We start from the raw sequence: 21,433 nt of genomic DNA, 5'->3' as shown, positions 1-21,433 counted from the left end.
ATTACCGACTTACATTGGCAAGTGTTCACTTCAACAAACACTGCATGAAGTAAGCGTCCTGCGCATATTTCACCAGCTACTGCATCAATGTTTCACATTATGAGTGAAACCGCAATTTTCTTTATGCCACAACTTGCCCAATTTTGTGTTTTGCAGTAGGATGTTAGCAGTGCTATTTAGGCACTTAATTACTCATGAACAGTAATAGAGAGAAAAAAAAGAAAAAGCAGTGGCTTTTTGTGCGTAGACTATGCATACACCTGGTGCTCTTATGGTCATTTTTCCCTATCCGCCAAACCATTCTAAACAAGAAAAGTTTATACACAGACTACAACTAAACCACAGGTATCATTGGTAAGCAAAGTATATTTATTCGGCGACATTTTCTGCAGCCCTGCTATTGGGCTTTCCTTCCTTTTCAGCTGTGCAGTTTCATTAAGAAGCGATGAGACAGTTTGACAATTTTAATCGCTGAAAGACCTAGCAAAACCTTTTTCGGGTTGTTTTTTCTTGGTTTCAGACTTTGCACCTCGCATTTTAAGGCGTGTTTTATGTGTTTGTTGCTTTTTCTTTATGGGTAGGGCATGCCAATTTTTTACGCCATTTCTAGTATGTGGTGCCATAGACCGTTCCTAGATGGAGTCCTGCCCTTTCATTCTGTACAATATGTCGTTTTTTTGTGTCCAAGGCCGTTTTACAGCGTGATTATAGCATTTTGCTAAGTTTTGCCTCTGTCACCCAAGCTTGAAAGGTGGCATGACACATGTCACATTTCTTTTTCAATAAAAGGAAGTCTGTCACTTATCTTGTGCACTGGTTGTCTTTTGTCTCTTTGAATTGCAATTTGTTGCCTATATTTGCTCTTGTTGTATTTCAGATTAGGAACGGCTATCATAATTGACATTTAACCGTATTTCACACAATGTAGATGATATGCAATTGCAATATATGGCCACCATAAATATAATAGAAGTTAATAATTCAATGGTGCCTTTGCATGGTGGTGCAGCCATGAATTGTGGCTATAAGGTACCAGTGCTGCAGGTAGCACTGCTTGTGCAGAATATAGTTCAACTCTACTACTTTCAAACATTGTCTTTATCTGCATTTGTATAGCTCCAGTTTCTGTGAAAACACATCTGGTGGATGAGTGGCTTGCACCTGCAGTTGGGTCCAATGAATAGCCAAATTTCTGCCCGTTTTCATGTTATTAGCATATTAGTAAAGGCAGTCGTTATTATAGTAGCCTGTTTGCCCAGTGTAGAAGCCGCTGCAAGGTGTCAGGATCTCATACACATCTTCAGCTTTGCAGGGGACACAGCATCTGGCACATAGTTTGTCACAGGCCATGTATTCGGGGCAAGTTGAGTTCACTCACTAGCAAAGGAAGAACCAAGCTTGTTGGACATGAAGTAAACCGCCTGTACACTCAGTGGCCTTCTTCATTTCGTGTGACATAAGTGGTTATAGCAACCCTTGTTTTAAGCACTTCTTGTCCAGCAATGGTCGTTTGCTTTTGAAACACTCAGGATACCTTTCAGCAAGCTGGACAGGAATAATACTGAAAAACCAGCAGATGTTAATTCTCGCACTTATCATGCGAAGCTTCGTACAGTATGATGGGGACGTAAATAAATGAGGGTGTTCCTCAAGGCCTTGTAGAACATGTCACGAGTTTGGAGCAACATGATGTACATCACTTTTTTGGTCGCTTGCTATAGGTTTAGCAGGTGTGGCCATGGTTGAAGTGCAGTGCAAGGTCAAGAAAACATATCTATGAGCAGCACCCTGGTAAAGGAGACTGGGAAAACTAGTGGGAAGCCTGTTGAACATCTGGTTGACCCCCTTGCTGGCTCCATCAGGCAAAATATTATAGAGAAGGAAGTCGTCAACACATCAGAAGGTTTTTACATATAAACACTATGCTAAGGTCATAACATGCCAACAAGTCTTAGTGCACAGGCTATGCACGACCAACTACATATGCCTTCTGTTCGGACATTGCTCATTGTAACTAACAAGGATGGAGCGGACAAAAAATGAACACCAGCTCCATTAATTTGGTTTCACTGGTATCAACAGTGTTTTGTAAGTGTACATTGCCATACTCCCCACTGCCCTCTTGGGTGACATCAGCAACGACCAGATACCTCTTAAAGAGGAAATCATCTTTGTGTATCCATAAAAAGGGCAGATGGGCAAAGCCCCTTCAATAATGCTGCCAGCTTCAAAAGCCCATTTCGCACCCATCCTGAATGCTTCCTTCTTAAGACTGCTGGGTGCAAGCATTCTACTGTCCAAAAGCTGTCATTGAGAGCACTGTTGCTTTGGTGGCAATAAAGTTCAGAAGTAATTGCAACAAACCTCCCTCCCTAGTTGGCCTGAATGCTCACGGTGCTTATAAAGCAGCACCATGGGGCAAGCAAGGTGAACGGATGCCTCCAAGCCCTTGTTCGTTTATCACACTGTTCTGTTAGTAACAACCATGAGACTTGAAACCAACAAGCTCAAGTTCGGCACTCGCATGGTTACTGCGGAGGATCCATAAAAAGCACAAAAACAGAAAACTCAAGGGAAAGGATAAAGCACCATTTAACACTTAGTATTGCTACAACCCACCCCCTTCATTTATTTTGTCTGGTCGTGCTACATCTTTTACTATAGATAGGCATGAACTTAGGTGATGTTCCCAATCAGTGTCCAATTTTTATATACACTATGTGCTGGTTCAAATAGGCTCGAAATACTGCAATGGAAGCTTCAAGTAGAAAAGGTGCCTGGAAGAAAAAGAAGCTGTGCTGCAACCATCTCGGCAACATCTTGTCCCCTTAATAAAAATTGTGCTTCCATATTAACTTGAGCCCTCCAGTTTAGAGTAAAGCACCAGTGCGCTTATGAACAATGAACCAATTCTCAAAGAGTACGTGCAGTCCCGCCAAAAGCAGGGGCAAGAATCCGCATCGTGCTCCTGCATTGAAGGTGAATCACACGTACCATAATGGCGAATGTGCTTTAGTAAGCTTCCCTGCAATATGAATTTGTAATGTACAAAGAATTGTCAATGAAGCTTGCCACGAGCACAGATGCACTTGCAAATTATGTTACAATTGAAAATAATGAGCACAGTGTAAACCTATGTTCTCTTTTCACTCTTAGTACGCTTTACTGCACGATGCTTATTTACACCCCTGTATTGCGGTGTAGCAAGCTACAAAAGAAACGTTGCATAATCAGGCTTTTTACGATTATTTTTCTCGCAAAACACTAATATTTCGCGGTGAAGCCTAAGCAATGTACTGCGGTGAAGCATACTAAAAGTGAAAAGGCGCCACTGTCACTGGACACAATAAGAGTTCTTTAATTATACACTCGCGCACCCGCCGCTTCTCAGGTCGCCTAAGTGGACATACTATGCTGGCTGATAGCGGCCCCCTCCCACATTTAGTATGCTTCACCGCGTAACTAAAATGTACTGCGGCGAAGAAGCCATGCGTTCGTATTGAGTGAATAATCAAATGGTTTATACAACAGTACAGAAATAAACGCGCACCATGCATCAGTCTACCACACGGAAGAGCGTCGCAACATACGGTAGCTGATTCACACAGGCCGTGTAGCCCACTGATCAGTCGTAAAGGGTATTATGGGTAATTCAATATTTCAGACACGCATATGTGTTTGTGTTTACGTTCGCAATCCTTGCGTAATAAGACTCCCAGAACTTCCACAATAGAAAGTAATTTACAACACACAAACGCAAAGAACACAGAGATATGTCTCGTTTTCAACTCGGCCGTCATGCAAATGACATAGCGCGGAAAAACGTGAACATGCTGTCTTAGCGTCGTAAACTTCATACTAGGCAAGCAGCTAGCACGCCACAATCCCGCGACAGCCGCTAATCAGACAAAGACGAGAGCACATGTCTGTGAACGCGCGAACGGAGCCCCTAAGCCACTCTGCTCCTCCGCCATACCCGCTGGACGGCTGCACCACTCGTTTCAAGCACAGCACACCAAACACATTCAGCGCTGAACAGTGGGGGGTCGACGCAGTTGCATTTACATGACTTGGAGCGAGCAGCACATCCCTCGATGTCCGTTAAGCAAAGTGGGACACGGCGACGCCACATCGCGGTTCGCAGAACTTCGCGGCCGATTCGCTAGGCCACTTCGATATTTCAATTGTCACCACCGCCGGGTTCTCAAAAAAGCACGGGTAACACTACGCAGATTCTGTACTGCCAGAGCTCACCGAGGCTAAAGCCGCACTGCCGCACCGCCACTACTCACGGCTTTCCGCCAAGTAACACAGAACCTACAACCAACACACAAGCAACGCACGCACAATCACATGAGCAATGTTGAACAACGCGCGGTCCAGAGAACGAACACGCCACGGCGTCGCTCGGCACCAGCATCGCGCCGTCTCAAAAATCCCTAAACGATGCTGTCCTTAGGCACCTAGGATCAGGTCACGTGAGGGATTTTTGTACGACAAATAGACGCACGCCGCGAGGCGGGGCCCAGCTTTTCCTCCGGCTGTCGTGACGTCACGTCACGTGGTTGCGCTCAAGGTCAATGGTGGCTGCCCGGCCGCGCCCAAGGGCTGAACTGAGTAATTGCAATATGCAACGCATAAAACGAAGGTACTCTGGCTGGCTCTGGCAGCCCGCGGGTAGCCAGACGTCGAAAATCAAAGCAGCCCAATGTTGCGCGTACCGACGGGTTACCGAGTTCGCTCGAAGACGGAAGTGACGCGACCTATTTGCGCCGGAATCCGCGCCTCAGTGGCGGAGGAAGTGAGATCGATCCGGCGCTGAGCGAGTTAATCCGCTACGACCAGCGGAAGGCGCGAACCCGCTCCAGATCGAGCAGTGAAATTCCTATTCGTTGCCACGGAGCAAGAAATCCTGCTTCGAATTGACGAGTGAAAAACGCCACAAGTTCAGTGTTACCCATTCCTTCATTGTCATCACCTGCTACTTTAAATGCCTGCTAGAATAATTTCCTTGCTCTACTCAATTTAATATTCATTTGCATGGTTTACTGGTTTACCTTTCTCCTTCACCGGTATGTGGACGCCAGGGGCGTAGCCAGGGGAGGGGGGGGGCTTATGGGGCTTCAGCCCCCCCGAAATTTTTTCGTGCTGTCCATGCACCGCCGACGAAAGCAACCCCCGGGGCCGGAAATCACTCTGGATTTTGTCTAGAATGTCTTTTTGACGCTCGAAAAGATATTTAAACGCGAAGGTAGCGAACTTGGGCTGGATTTCGCGGCAACGCCCATGCACCGAGAGTCACATAACGCCAAGCAGCCCCATCCGCTTTTCTCTGGCCGAGTGGATTTTCGCCTGGCAGAGTTTTGGACACTTTTTGGCTAGCAGACGAGAAAAAGAAACAATGGTCGCTCGCCGCAATCACTGTGAGGACTCGACGGATTGCACCGCGTTCGCTTTTGCAGAACTTCTCCGGAAAAAGTCTTGTCTCGCCGGTGTAGGATACAGAGCAGTATGCGTATGGTTGGTTCTCAGTGGACCAAGCGTCTCATGTTTTCTTCGATATTCCTTCCATAACCACATTAGGTGCCCAAAGTAGGCATTCGATTGTAGCGAACATACTTTCCTGTGCGTTTTTTCATTTCGGTGCCCCCGCCCCACAGAATAAAAAAAAATACATTGTTGCGGCGCAGCGAATTTTCACATGGTGAAAGTTCGATTTTGTTACTTCTCTTGTGGAAAGTAATGAGCCACGGGACGCTTCGGTTGCCAGATACTCTTATTACATTATTGCGATAGCAATTCAATGGACACTCCAGGCGCATTCCTGCCGTCGCCGTCGCCCTCATGTTTCGTATAAAGTCCAAGGGTGATAACATCGTGACCGCGTGCCGCATACTGTATGTGCGAGTGAAAGCGTAGGGGGGTGGGAATGGCTGAGCCGATGATGGTGGCTCAGTCCTGTGTGCGCAAAGGAGAAAAGCGGGGAGCAAGCGCGCCGCCTTCCGTCGGGCGCGATACATCGAGTGGAGTGGATGGAATTGGGGCGGAATCTAGGATTCTGTGAATCTGTCATCGCGCAACATGTTTATTTGCCTTGTTTGACGCATTATATAAAGCGACTTTTTCTTAGATACGTAGATTTATTGGAGACATACGTATATTTAAATATCTTGTTGTGAGCTTTCGTGTATACGTGCAGTGAACTTTGTTTCCAGTCACACTTTTTGCCCTTTATCAAGCTGTATCTTCGCATTTGTATATCCCATTGCATCTTCGCATTTCTAATGCACGAGTGCTAGTCGTAATAATGGTTCGGTTCATTATCTGTGAGGAATACGCGTAGCAGAGTGGCATCTCTCATTTACAAAAGTGGTATGCATGTGTAAGGATAAATGTTCTTTAATGCTCTCATACACTGGGTTGAACATGGTTACCTGACATAATGGACACCCCAAAAGCTGAACAGCACGGTATCGCGAAGTTTTTGACAGCGAAAGGTGTTTCCCAAAAGAAATTAATCGCCGTATGGCTGCCGGGTACGTTGAACATTGCATTTCATTGGCCACTGTAAAGCGCGGCAACAAACGGTTCAAAGAAGAATGGGAAAGTTGCAAAGACATTCCAAGACCTGGCCAATGTCATCGTGCAATCACATCCCACACAATTTCAAAGGTTGATGAGCTGATGAGACAAGAATGGAGGACAAGCATAAAAAAAAAAATTATGGGGTTTTACGTGCCAAAACCACTTTCTGATTATGAGGCACGCCGTAGTGGGGGACTCCGGAAATTTTGACCACCTGGGGTTCTTTAACGTGCACCTAAATCTAAGTACACGGGTGTTTTCGCATTTCGCCCCCATCGAAATGCGGCCGCCGTGGCCGGGATTCAATCCCGCGACCTCGTGCACAGCAGCCTAACACCATAGCCACTGAGCAACCACGGCGGGTGGAGGACAAGCATCGATGAACTGGCAGAGCGTGTGAATATCAGTCACGGCTCGGTTCACGGCATAATTCATGAGCACCTCGGTTATCGGCTCGTGTGTGCGGAATTGAAGCCCAAGATTTTGATCCACCGCCAGAAGACGGAGAAGTTTGGTGCTGCTTTGACTAATCTGATCCGGTATCACAATGAGGATGACGATTTCTTGTCTGCTATTGTGATCGGGGACGAACCATGGTGCCACTACTACGAGTCTGAAACACGACAGCAAAGCTTACAGTGGAAACATTCGACTTTACCACGGCCAAAGAACGCAAAGGCCGTCATTTGCGCCGGGAAGGTGTTGTTGACTTTTTTTTCGATCGTCAGGGGCCATTACTTAAAGAATTTGCTCAATCTTGAGAGACTATCAATTGTTTCCGATATTGTGAAACGCCGGAACCACTGCGTGTCGCAATCAAAAACAAACTACGTGGAAAATTGACGAATTGGGTCATCTTGTTCAACGACAATGCCCATCCTCCCGTCGCTGATGTGGTTAATACAAAACTGGCAAAGTTCAAGTTGGAAACCCTGCAACATCCGCCATACAGCTCAGACCTGTCCCCTTGCGACTTCCACATTTTGGGGCAACCGAAAAACAGCTCAACGGAACTAGATTCGTGCCGGACGGTGACGTGAAAGAGTCAGTTACAGACTTTTTGAAGCAGCAACCTAAGGAGTTTCATGAGACGGGAATCACGCGACTCGTTAGTCAATGGGGCAAATGTCTAAATTCTCATGAAGACTACTTTTTAATAATGTACCCCGTTTGTCATATATTCGCATTGGCTCACATTCATTTGACTCGCCCTCGTATAGCTTGCAGAATTCCTGCTTTTTATACGTGCTCTCTGTTGCGACTATAATTTCGGTGTAATTATTCACGATTAACGACTGGTGACAGCTGCTCCTGCGTAATACATTGGAACAAATGACAGCGTCATGGAGATTTTTCACTGGCCATTGCATATATACAAGAATGTAAACACGGTTCTTGAATGACAAAGTTTCATTAACAAATTTGTCCTCAACTTGTTCATTTCATGGCCTTCTCATTTTTCATATCAGCGGCATGCGCTGGTTTCCTGGTTTCGAACTGATATAGTTCTAAAGTTCGTGTGATATTTTCTTTACTTATTAAATAGACAAAAACATGGAAGCGTTGATATCAGTTACTTTGGGCACAATTTTTGGCACATACGAGAATATTCTTTTATGAAAAAATACACATTTTACTTGTTTGGACAGTGCGTAGCGTTGAAGAATTCGTTTAGAGCATTTTTTGACAATGGTAATGCAGTTATTATTCATGTATTTGATCCCTCGACAAATTGTTTAAGAGGAAGCTTTAGCTGGGGTCCACTCCTTACAATACATGTAAAACGCAGAAACGCTTTTCTGAGATAATCCTGCTAATTGCTTTTAATGAAATTTGTTGCATTTGAGAGAGAAGGTAAATTATAGTGTCTGTTGGACGCGGAATTTCGAGTTACGGCCTGAATTTTGTATAAAATGTTTTGAAATTTTGAAATTTCAAAAATATAGAAGCACGACGTTTACAAAATAATATCTGTGTGCCAAGAACAGATATCTCGGTTCTGTAAACGGCAACTATTAGGAAAGTCAATGGGGACAAATTTGGTGTGTCAATTTGTATCTTGCGTGAATTGGTTGCGTTGTGTACAAGGGTTCTGCAAAAGTCGTATTCCCATAATACAAATGTTTTTTTAGATTCATGTTTAAGATATCTATATTGTCCGCTGTAGATGTACTATTAGATGCAATTCACAGAATTGTGATATCGTTTTTCATTCTTGAGTTACTGAATTTTAAGCTTGATAGTTCCGTTTTCTGAAAATTTGCGATTTTGGCCAATTTTTAATAAAGAATTGAAAGCCTAAATGAAAAATTCGACACCAACAGTCACTAGAATTTAAGTTTTTCTTTTAAATTCAACAGACATCGTCAAATTTGGTGCAATCGTTGCGAGCAAAAACGAATTACCCTTCTACATGTATTTCAATAGCAGCACCCGAGGTAACGCTTCCTCTTAAGGAGGAGGCCGAGCTGCAACATGAGCTACCTCCCCCCCCCCCCCCCCCGAACGAAATTTCTGGCTACGCCACTGGTGGGCGCCATAATATCGCCCGCTAGTTCGGGACCACCGCTCTGACTATCGTCGTGCATTGTTAAGCCTGTTTCACATGATGCGATTTTCGTCGCACCGGAAGTGCGATTTCCGTCCTTTGCGATGAAAATCGCAGTCGCAGTGCCGACCCCCCGATTTTCGGCTGCGACCAACCGGTTGGTCGCACAGTCGCACCATCGCACCGATCGCTGCGATTTTCCGTCGAAATTGCGCGGAGAGCTGTCAACGGAGCTATTTCGCCGGTTTGTTTTGGAAAATGGCGTCTCGTACGACAAGTGCAATGCGCGGAGACGTGGATCGTCGAATTCGGTACGTACGCGAAGGGAGAATAAAAAAACTTGTACCGCAGATTGCATTCTCCGATTGCTATGCGTTTGTTGACACGCTACACAGCAAATGAAGTGCATTTTCACGTTTGCTTCGTACGCCTTTGCGAGTTGTCAGTGCTAGGAGGTGTTCGATCCCCAGCAGACGACGAGGTCGTCACAATGTTCTTTTGTAAAATCGCGCTTACGGAGCAGCTTGAATTATTTCAACCTCGGCAAGGGCAAATGACAAGACAGCAAAGTACCCGAAGTTTCAACGTTGCGCTGAACGCGGTACCGTTCCTTGCATTTTCTTGTCGGTTTTCAAGCATGAATTTCCCGATACATCTTGAAAGCTTATCTTGCCTCTTATTAAATTTGACAGAGCAAAAGTGTAGGCTATCGTAATGAATTTGCTACGATAGCATTAAATCCGTGGTTTGAATAAAATATTACATGCACGTTAAGTTGCACCTCTTCTCTGGAGAATTTTTTTTTCTTGCACAGAAACCAATAAACATAGACTATGTTGCGGACTTTGTATCCTGACTGCATCTGTATGAACACTTGCTCTGCAAGGTAATTAACTGTACAGCTAGTAGATTAATTAAATTGCTTGCTATAGTGGCAAAGTGACGACGTACCCACCTGCACAATTATGTAGAGCTCGTGCAACAATGCGAAAAGCAGGCAAACGGCCTGTTCTTGTGGGGATAAACCAGTATAAAACGACACGCTGAAGAAAAGTAAATCAAAACTGTGCAGTGAAGTCAGCCAGTACAAGCAGTTCTTGCATGTTCACAGCTGATCAAGTGTGCAGAAACATTCATGCCTTACATGTTTCTAGCAAGTTTCTAATAAGTTTGTGATCACATATATTAGTGTGTAAACCCATATAACGATATCCGCTGCGATTACTATCTTTATAAGTAATGAAATACCATGGTACTTGCAAGAACATACATCACCCGAGGATTTTAGAACAAATTTCTGCATTTCAACTATACACGATATGTTGTTTATTCAATAAAAGATTACAAACTGGGCTGTTTTTGCAATGACAAACTTATTCCAAACTTTACTTGCATATAGGGAAGAAAAAAAATTATAGACAGAAATATTGTTCTTCAATTTGTTCACCTGCCACTGTGGCTATAGCAATCTGCTGCTAACACAAGGCGAGGGGTTGATTTGCCAGCCATGGAAGTCGCATTTCGATGGGAGTCGTAGGTGAGAAAAAAGGCTCTTGCACTTAGGTTTAGTTCACCTTTTATTGAACCCTTACACTTCAAAATGCTATTGCATAGGGGGCATGCTTATGCAAAATCTAACACCAATAGAAAGCAAAGGGCAGAATTGTAAAACAACCATCTTTCGTGATAATTCGAGTGTGTAAATATTCATTGCATCAATATGTATTGTTCAACAGCACTGCACAAATAAGCATGATCAGGTATAGCAAGTACTCTGTCAGGAAGCTGGTTCTACAGATGTATAAATGTCAAGGCGTGAATACTCATACTACGTCGCACACATAGCACAAAAAAAAACCTTTTTCAAGAGTTGTCCTTTCTGGCAGATATGAGTGGGCCATAAGCAGCAGAAACTGTATTGCAGGACATTGTGTAATACCGCTTATGAAAGAATGAAGAGAGTGAAGAGGCTTTTAACAGCAGTAGCTCATGCTGCTCTAATAAGAGGAATGATGAGCAAAAACATTTCTGGTAGAGCACTTAAACAGTAACTTTCTGAAAGACAGAAAATTCCAGGTGAGAGTTGGAGGTACATCAGGCCCACACACACCAACAACACAGGCATACTACAAGAAACACTACAGCCTATGGTGTATTACAGTCTATGGGAAAGCTATCTTGTACAGAAATCAAGAGTGATGCAACAAGCCCTCGACAACACGGCAGACTTTCTTGGCCAGTCTGGCCTCTCGCTTTCTGATAAGTCGGCTCATATCGACGTCGGAAAAAAAAAGAAAGACTAGAATCAAGAACTACCCTAGATTGCACATTGTGATCTACATAGCTGGACAAATATGCCCGCAAGTCAACATCCACAAATCCTCAGCTAGTGTAAGCCCATGACGGCAGAGCCAGCACGTGGGTGAAACAATTATGCAATGCCTGGACGCAACTTCCACACCTGGTGAAGAGAATAATCTCGAAATAATGGGGGTGGACGAGTGGATACTATAGAAAATCGCAGATGCTGTGCTTGTGTCCAAGGTGTGGTACGGTATGCATTACCAGCAGCACACAAAAAAGACAACTCATCGAATACAGGCATCGGGTAGTAATAACAGGTCTTTCCAATTGTACCATGCTTGAAGACCTCTATGAGAAAGAGCTAACGAACAAGCACCTAGACAGAGTAGAGTTGCAGCCTGCAGCACAAATTCTTTGTCTCAAGAGCTCAGAACCTCGTCCCAAGATACTATGCCAGCTAGCATATGAGATGCAAAGACGACTACCCCTCCCTTCAGAAACACAACCTCGGGAGTACCTGAACTTGAAACATAACAGGCCCGTACCGTGGAATATGGGGGCAAACAATTGGGCCAGGAGACTGTATGCAACTGCCAAACACACAGAGGAGGTTGCTAATCATGAAGATGCAAGCAAACATAAGGCACATATAGTACACTGATCTGGCAATAGCAGTGTAACAGTAGTATGACACTACATAAACTTAAACCCCATATAACGTTTCGACAAGTGGACTTGTCTTCTTCAAGGTCCACATGTGGAAACGTTGGCTCCTACTTTCACCTTGTTCTCGTGTTGCTCATCGTCTTGAATTTCCATCTCCTGCCTTCCCCGAGTTTTCCCCAGAAAAAGAAAGACATCTTTGAAGGATAGATAAAAATTGGTGCTTGATGCAGCCAAACATAAATAAATATGCTACAGAAAGAAAATAGAGAAAATTCCAAGTGCAGGAAAAAATCATTACAATTGCCAATCCTGACTTTCAAGAAACACTGTTGTTATTCCAATAGACAGACTGACAGCTTGCTTATGCAAGCACATTCTTCCAGTTCCATGCCATTGGGGAAAAAATGAGTTTCCTGGAAGGTAGCCACATGCACACCTGGTGATCACAATGTCTTTTTCCCCTGGACTTGTATATCTATATGTATTTTCTCCCTTTCCTGCTTTTATGTTTGGTTTCATCAAGCACTAGTCTTTATCAGGTTTTATTGCTGTACTACTTTGTGGTAACCTTTATAGATCACTGCATTTTCACAATAAACCTTTTAATTAGAAGTTAGCATAGCCTGTTCTTACTGCTTCACACTGTACATTCGTGCTACATTGGCCAAATAAAAGATTTCATAAGGTATCATGAGGGCCATTAAAGTGACTTGTTGCAGTCTAAAAAAAAAAGAATAACCTGGCTGCAAATGGCACCAGAGAACACATAGGACAAACAAGAAAACCGAGATGATCTAACAACCAAACGTTTAATGTACACACCGAGTAAATGCTAGCTGACAAGCAATAGACTGAACATACACAAAAAGGACAAGCAAAAATTCATGTGCGTTTCCCGACAGGAAATGCATCCATTTCTAACGAAGGCCGTGCTGACAAGATTAACCCAGCATTTTTAGATTTACAGCTTCCGTAATTTCTCTAGGCAGCCGATCTGCACAGAATGCTAGCTTCTTCCTCTACAATGCATGCTCAGATGTGGAGAGTGCATTGTAGAGGAAGAAGCTAGCATTCTGTGGAGATCGGCTGCCTAGAGAAATTATGGATGCTGTAGATGCAAATACACTGGGAGAATCTTGTGTCAGCATGGCCGCTGTTACACTTTCAGAGATGGATGCGTTTCCTGTTGGGATCTGTATGGACACACATCAGATCTTGCTTCTGCTTTTTGTGTAAATTCGATTTATTGCTTGTCGAACAGCATTTACTCGGCATGTTCAATAAACTTTCATTTGTTAATACACCTCATGATTGTCTTGGTCTCTAGCAGAAAGGCGTTCATTCTTTTTACAGTGAAGCTGTATGTGCCTAGGCGAAACACTCATGGTCCGATCCCAAAAACCCTAGTGTAGGGGTATGAGCCATTGCATTCGTCTTGCATGATGGACGGAGACATTTCTTGTTGGGTAGACATAGAAATGCTTATGCATTTCAAACATACATTATATCTGCGTATTATTGCAGGGAAGGGACACAGAGGGGGATGGGGTTAAGACAAGATCATGATGTCATTATCACAGCAAAGGTGTGGTGGGCCATTGGCTAGACAGATAGTGGCGTCGTTTCTCTCTAACAGCAGAGCGCGCGTGCAGAAGTCTCTCCGACTTCCCAATAGGTTCGAAAATGTGTCCCTGTATTTAATTAAATGAAATGTGCAGCCCCAGTGTGTCACTTCGTAACTACAGTGCATAACTGAGTCATAAACATTATGATTAACGCATTACAAAACACAAGTGCGTAACATAATTCAGAAAGACTTTGATGGACCCGCTGGATTAACACAATGAACCACTCCATTGCACTTTCTATGATGGTGATCTTGCAAAGTGCAATGTGTGGCATTCCAAATAAAGAATGTGATAAACCCAAGCCAAACATGTGCATAACCTCATTAAGAAACGCAGACATAACCAATAATGTAGAAAGACTTGAATAAACCATTGGAATTAACCCAGTGATAAACACCGGGGCTGCACATTTCAGCTTTGCTGGTTCACCGTCTCTACAGGGTGCATGGGCAGTAACGTTTTCTGTTATTGTTTGTTAAGTATTGTATAATGTTGTGCCAGTAAAACACGTTGGGCTAGTTGGTGCAATGTATTGGTACTGCTTTTTTTGCTGGTTTTTTTCTTAATGTTGTGCCCTTCTTCCTTTTGTAACAACTTTTTTATTCCCCCTTGCATAATACTCCAACCATGCAGCCTGCGAAGTATATAAATAAATAAGTACATAAGCACGTCATGCATTCATTTTGTGTGTGGAACAAAAACGCATTGATAAGCTTAGACATATAGTCATTGCTTCACACTTTCGAAATGAATAATTATAGCTTGCTATCGACATTGAAGCAGCCTTTCGACAGCTAGAAAAGGAATCAGTTTTTCCAGCTCTGAACATTGAATTGCAGGAAATGCAAGCAGGCATAAAATTCTGCCAATATAATCTGTTTAGGAATACCAAATTGGAATTAACATTGAGGCTTGCGTTTGTACTTTCTCTGGCTGAGCAATCTAGTTTGAAATGACTCCCATAAGCATGTCGTAACAATGTTGATCTAATACAGATTAAATGCATGACTAGCTTAAGAAATCTGGATGATTGCTATATATTACAGTGAAGAAACTATAATATCTAATAACATTAATAATATAATAATAATATTTATTTCCACAAAACAGGCTAACCGTGAGAGGCGCGCGAGGCTGAGCAGAAAGCTGAAAAATTCTACGGCAAGTGCGCCTGCCGTGGGCCTACGATCCTGCATTACGAATAGCGCGTATTGATATGGTCTTCTAGTTAGAAGTTCCGAGTATACTACCAGCGCGAGACACGAGACAACAAAGTGGACGAGATGCGTGTCTTTTAGAATGCTATGTTACAACGTACAGGTTTCTACAAAAGTGACGGTAACTGCTCGAAACATTTGATGCGTCAGCTTTTGCGCCTTTAGAAATATTTAGAGAGGGCTCCCATATATATATTCGCAGCGCAAGCACGGCGATGGACGAACCAGGCTAGCGCTAAGGTTGAATTTCACAACACGATTTTCATTCCACGTCGCAATCACACAGATCGTTTGAGGCTTCCTTCAGGGGCACACGCGGGCGTTCGGGTTGGTGCTTCTTGTTGCGTTTGGCGTAAGAATATGGCTAGGAGCAGGCACCACATATGCGCAATGACGGGCAATATACACGCATCATTTCTCCAGAAGCTGACGCCGAGCACGGGTAGCGCGAGGATCTTGTTGGGCTCACACGACAACTTCGTGGCAGCCGAATTCCGAATACTGCATATACGGTGAGGGTAGCTATATGAACTTGTCGATAGGTCATCTTGTAGATTGTTGTAGCGCAGGCAGAACGAAACGGTCATAGAATGTAGATAAGACAACACACAGCGCTGAACCACCTGCGAACAGCTGTTTACGTGCGCGATGTCGCACTGAACTACAGAAACCGCCGTCGCGCACCCCAAGACAAATCTTAACGAACGTTTTTAAATTAGTAAACGTACATATTATTTGCTTCTAATAAAGAGAAGTCAATAATATTATAGTGTAAACGTTTTATTCACTACAATAAAAGAATTATGCAGCGTGTGCCACGAAACCTGGCAGTAAGCAACCCTGGGCGTCGCACCAGTCGCATTGTTGAAATCGCAATCATGTGAAATGAGCCCTCAAAAAATCGCATTGCGACGCGTGCGACAGCACCGATTTTCGTCGTTGCAGTCGCAGCATGTGAAACAGCCTTTACAGTACCTGTCACACGACTTGAAAAGTGTCTTGCACAAATGACGTCTACGACCGCTATGGCGCGCCAGAATAAAAATGCATACACCATTTCACAGCACAGTTCCTGAATAATTAACGAATAAACCGTGTGCAGCGGCCATCGCGCCTCGCAGAATAAATCTCGTAATGTAAAACAGGCGGATCGTTGGGTGAACTACGAGAGCGCTGAGACGACAGGAATTTGAGGAATATCGCCATATAAGAGGGTGCGAGGAAACGTTTATTACTCACCCTAAAGGCCAGCAGTCTGCAAGAGAACGAAGCGCTTGCGCCACTGTGAAACTCCCCCGTTTCCTTTCTTGCTCACGCCACTTGTGCGCGACGTGCGCGTAAGATAACCCACTCGAAAACGTTGCCCACTGAACGAAGAACACGTTTACACGATAAGGCAGTGTTGCCACGACACAAAAAAAATCGTAGTGGATTTTATCGCGAAAAATCAGTAGAAATCAGTAGATTTTTAATTTCGATTTTTGCACTCAGTTTATGCGCCCACAAATTCAGCGCTTATATTAGTACTCTGCTGTAGTATTGTAGCTTCTAAGAAAGAGTACAAAAATTGACCCCGAGATTCTCGGCGACACTTTTGAAAAACCCGGGGATCCAGAGAGCCATTGTCAAGCACGAATTTAAAAACAATGAAGCCCTCCGATGGCCTATTCACATAATATTTATTTATAAACTTTATGCCTTTCCCCACTTTGCTCAAAGACAGAGGTAGCGCCAAGATTGAGAGTTTGGAAACGCAAGAGTGTATGTTAACCTCGGGGCCTACCACGTTTCTTTTTCCACTCGCTAGGTGGCATTACATTAATATAAACTCTGTACTGAAAAACTAGCAGCTTTTGCTCTCGTTTCAGTAGAAAAGTAAGAAAATCAGTAGGTTCAAGCGCTTTATCACTGAATCAGCAGAAAAATTTAAAAATCAGTAGATCTACTGATAAATCAGCAGCCGTGGCATCACTGCGATAAGGCCACGCTCGCCGCCAGCGGAACGCGCTCTCTCATCCGGGACACTGTCCGGCGCCACGGTTCCGGGGACGCAGATACGGAGACGCCGGCGAAGCTGCGAAGTGAAACAGAACACTGCGAAGCCAGCGCTATCGAAAAATGAAACGTATGCGCGTCTCCGCGCGTCGAGCCTCCTCCCTGTGCCTTTGGCCCACTACTCGCCGCCTTTCGAAAGCGCCGGCGCTATGTTTGTTCTCTCAGGTGCAGTCGTGTCAGATGCTGGTGCTCGCCGGACAGCTTTATTCAGCTTGTCTTCGGTTAGCCTTGTGTGTGCGTGTTGTGCACTCTTATTAGTGCGTGCTGGTTGTTTGTATGTGTTTGCGTGTTTGTGTTGTGCGCGTCGGTGTACGTGTGTGTGCGTCTGTTGTGCGTCCGGACGTGTGCGTGTTAGGCGCGAGATTGTCTGCGTGCATACGTGTCTGCATGTACGTGTGTGTGTGTGGCTGTGTGCGAGTCCACGTGGGTGTAACTGCGCTGGTGCCTGCATGTACTTGTGTGCGCGTGTCTATCTATGGTATATACTTGTCTTCGTTTACGTTTGTACGTTTGCGCGTGTTATTGTGTATCCGCGTTTGTGTGTGTGCCTGCTCGCATGTGTGATTGCGTGTTTGTAGTTTGTGTGCGCGCACATGTCTGAGTGTGTGCGTCCGTGTAAGCGCGGGCGCCTATGTGAATAACTTCTTGTCTCCTATCTTTATTGAGAATACATTACGAAGCCGAACACTTCCTCTTACCAAATTCTGACGTGCGCGTCACTTCCATAGGGCAAATCGGGGCGATCTCCAGAAAATCATGACGGCTTTCGTACGCGCTCCAAGGCAGAGCAGCGGAGGTAAAAACCAATATGGCGCCGGCGGAGATTCGTGTCCCCAACTGAAAACAGGGCTCGATATCGAGGCACCCTAGCTTTTCGTAGTGTTCCTGTATGTGATCCCAAAGGAAGCAGAGTTGCGCACACCTTTTCCTTTAGCCGCGCGCGCCGCTGCGCGGCGAGCACTATCACGTGGTGTAAACTGACGTCAGGTGTTTTTGTAGACAACTTCACGCACGCGACGCCGACTTGTCGGCACCTTCAATGTCATCAACATCACAATCCCCTGCTTCCGTAGCGCGCGTGACATGACATAAATAAGATGCACGCATTCCATTTATTTTAATGCAATAGGGTTATTGCCTCGAGGCCTACAGTGTTATGGGATGAGGACGAATGAGTGTGATTAAATGAATGAAAAAGATTTGTGGATCTAATATTGTCTAGGAGGGATCGATAATGTGGTCCCTGCGTCCAAGCAGTTTAATGGCTATGATTATGGCACGCGTGAAATATAATGACATAAATGACACCGCGTATGTAAAAGCATCTGTGCAACTGAGCTATGATGATGAACAAAGGAAGAATCTAAGCATTCTTTGCAAATTTAACCTAACCACATTTAGTGTGCGCCTCAAAGCTGACAAAGAATGCAATCATATCCTGCTGATACAGCTTCTGAAACGTTTTCGCGCGATCATCTCTTTGTGACGTAGTCTAAGTAAAATATTTACATTTAAATGTGCAGCATAAAGCGTCAGAGACAGCACGGTACGCAATCGCGTTATTTTAGGTAGGATAAACTTAGCATACCAGAACTACTTATATTCTTACCAAGCCAACTATCTGTCAGCAATGCGCACGTTTCCCAATCAGCGTCGCGCACATACCTAGGGAGGGCAGCACGACTTCGCAAGCGCCCGCAAAGCTGGCCGGAGACTGAAACGACAGGATTAAATGTCTGTTGCTTAAACCTCCGCAGCTACAATCAGACGGCACAGTACAAAAGCGCACGAAAATTCAGGTTCAGGAATTAACATGCAGAATTCATACTGCCTTTTTCCAGATTTGCTGTCTCTCCTTGTAGACACCTTGTAGCACAATTTGCCCAGTATGTTTCATTATATTTTCTCATTTCGAGCCGCATTTTGTAGCCGCAGGTGAGCGCATAGCTACGACCACGCCCGACGCTATGTTTTCTTCAAAAATGCATTCCCGTTTGCTGTTTCAACACCGCCATCAACGCAATCTTGATTGTTAATGTTAACAAATTCACATCAAATACTGTCGTGCATGACGTAATACCATATCGTTAATGCATCATTATTGTCATGTTATGCATGCATCTCAAACATACGTTTCTATACTAGTAAATAAATGATAAAGTCATGAGAAACTAGATAATGACATTTATTACATGAACATGGCGTCATGCCATGCATAATTTAATCGAGGTCAAGGCCGATTTAGGAAGCTACTACTACGGCACCACGACGGCATAAGATATAAGCTGTCCGGCATGAGACGACATTGACGACACAGACGCTCTTTTTCCAGCCAGTTTCGGTTTCAAGGAGCCTGCCAAGGGGAATCGATTCTTCGCGTAGCTCCCACATGACATCTTCTATTAAAAATTTGATCGCTGGGATTGGTAATGTCGAGGACAGGCCCCAAAGTACTCATTTGCTGTAGCGACATATTGATGATAATTAAAGACTTAATTACCGTTAGTTCGGTTATTTGGCACGTGATTGCGGAAGTCGCTCTGTATATATAGAGGCCGCCTATCCGTACACTGATATGGTAAACGGAAGTTACCGTAATCTATATTTTCTAATTTGACACTGTTGTGCAACTAAAAAAAACAGTATATATATATATATATATATATATATATATATATATATATATATATATATATATATATATATTTCAGTTCGGCGCCTGCGTGCTCGACTGCAACGAAATCCCGGAAGTATGCGCACTTCTGCTCCCGTTTGGGAGCATACATACGTGACAGTTGGTGTGTTCCATTCCTATTTGTGTCCCTTTATACGCTCCCAAAGCGAGCAGTGCGACATCGAGGGAGCTGTACTACGCTGCAGTGCCACTAGATGGCGCAGCGTAACCGGAAAGCGCGACACATCGGCTGTCGCATTTGTCAGCGTTCGCACGCACAGGCGCAACATGCATTAGGAGACCGCTCGCACGTTTCGCGGCGGCGCTACTAGATGGCGTCGCATGTTCATAAGGAAGCGTGAAACGAAGCTGTAGTCCAAGTCTCATACATACCTCGTTTCGACGGCGGCGATACGTTGTATCGCTAAAACGAAAAGGGTTCTACTCAAATTGAGGACGACGCAACGAGCTATGGAAAGAAGAATGATAGGTGTAACGTTAAGGGATAAGAGCAGATTGGGTGAGGGAACAAACGCGAGTTAATGACATCTTAGTTGAAATCAAGAAAAAGAAATGGGCATGGGCAGGACATGTAATGAGGAGGGAAGATAACCGATGGTCATCAAGGGTTACGGACTGGATTCCAAGGGAAGGAAAGCGTAGCAGGGGGCGGCAGAAAGTTAGGTGGGCGGATGAGATTAAGAAGTTTTGCAGGGACGGCATGGCCACAATTAGTACATGACCGGGGTTGTTGGAGAAATATGGGAGGGGCCTTTGCCCTGCAGTGGGCGTAACCAGGCTGATGATGATGATGACATATTGAAGTCCAACGCATTACCGTCGAGTCATCCTGCAATGGTTTGTGCATCAACTTTCGCAACTTCATTCGCATGAATTATTTGAACAATAAACTTGATCAAAGTCGCATTCTGCGCACCAAACAACACAAGCAATTTATGATACGTTTTACGTGAAATGAAACATATTTACAAAAGGACTGACATATATGGCTTGCGGAAAGTGGCCGTTTCACATTGCAGTAAGGTGGAACTCTGGTCAAACTTCAAAGGCGCAATTCGTCGGTAGAACACCATGGTAAGCCACAATCCTCAGGCAATGAGGACGGCTGTGGAATAACTGTTGGAAGAAGTGTCGATTGTAAAACAGCTACCATTATGTCCCGTCAATTTTACTGCGTTTACTGGTAGCGCGATAAGCTTTCAGAGTTCACGAAAAAAAAAAAGAACGCTGTTACATTTACATTCCGCCAACCCCAAAAAAGATAATATTCTTGCTTACGGCTTCATGATCAAGACGAACAGAGGGCCCCTGCTACAGCATGTTTTTCTGTGACTGCATTGCAGTGACCACTTAGGCTTGTGTACCACTACACCAAATGTTACAGAAATGCTCTCAGTGGCTCTGGAAATACATGCTGTAGCAAAATAATTCATTCCTCGGCGTGCATATTCTAATTTGTACAACTAATCCAATAAGGTGTGATATGTTTCAAATCACTGCTTCTTTAAGCTCCAACTTTCTTATTGTGCGAACTTGTACGTTCACAGTCTCGCATTGTGCCTCCTACTTATAAAGCACATCTGGGTGCAATCCTACACGTTGTATGTTTTACTACCCCGCATGCAAGACAGCAAGATTTTGCGTCGGCCCTGCTGCCTATGCGTACTACACGCATGGAAGGGCAGGTGTTTGAATCTTGCTTGGCAAGATTCAAGAGCACACCTCCTTAGGGTAC

General features: G+C 44.3%; 1 protein-coding gene across 2 annotated transcripts in view; it reads right to left on the bottom strand.

Annotated features, from left to right (window-relative positions):
• Positions 1-16,297, bottom strand: part of LOC126529183 (uncharacterized) — a 100,758-nt gene extending 84,461 nt beyond the window's left edge. Inside the window, exon 1 of one of the 2 annotated variants that reach the window (XM_050176782.2) lies at positions 16,188-16,297. The gene's annotated coding sequence lies outside the window, so the exon portion shown is untranslated. The remainder of the gene's footprint in view (positions 1-16,187) is intronic. The other variant, XM_055069670.2, reaches the window with a different exon arrangement.
• Between the last annotated feature and the right edge of the window lie 5,136 nt (positions 16,298-21,433).

Source organism: Dermacentor andersoni, chromosome 8 (genome assembly GCF_023375885.2).
Source record: "Dermacentor andersoni chromosome 8, qqDerAnde1_hic_scaffold, whole genome shotgun sequence".
NCBI lineage: Eukaryota > Metazoa > Arthropoda > Arachnida > Ixodida > Ixodidae > Dermacentor > Dermacentor andersoni.
The sequence above is the reverse complement of the archived record's forward strand: the minus strand, read 5'-3'. Positions and strand labels throughout refer to the sequence as shown.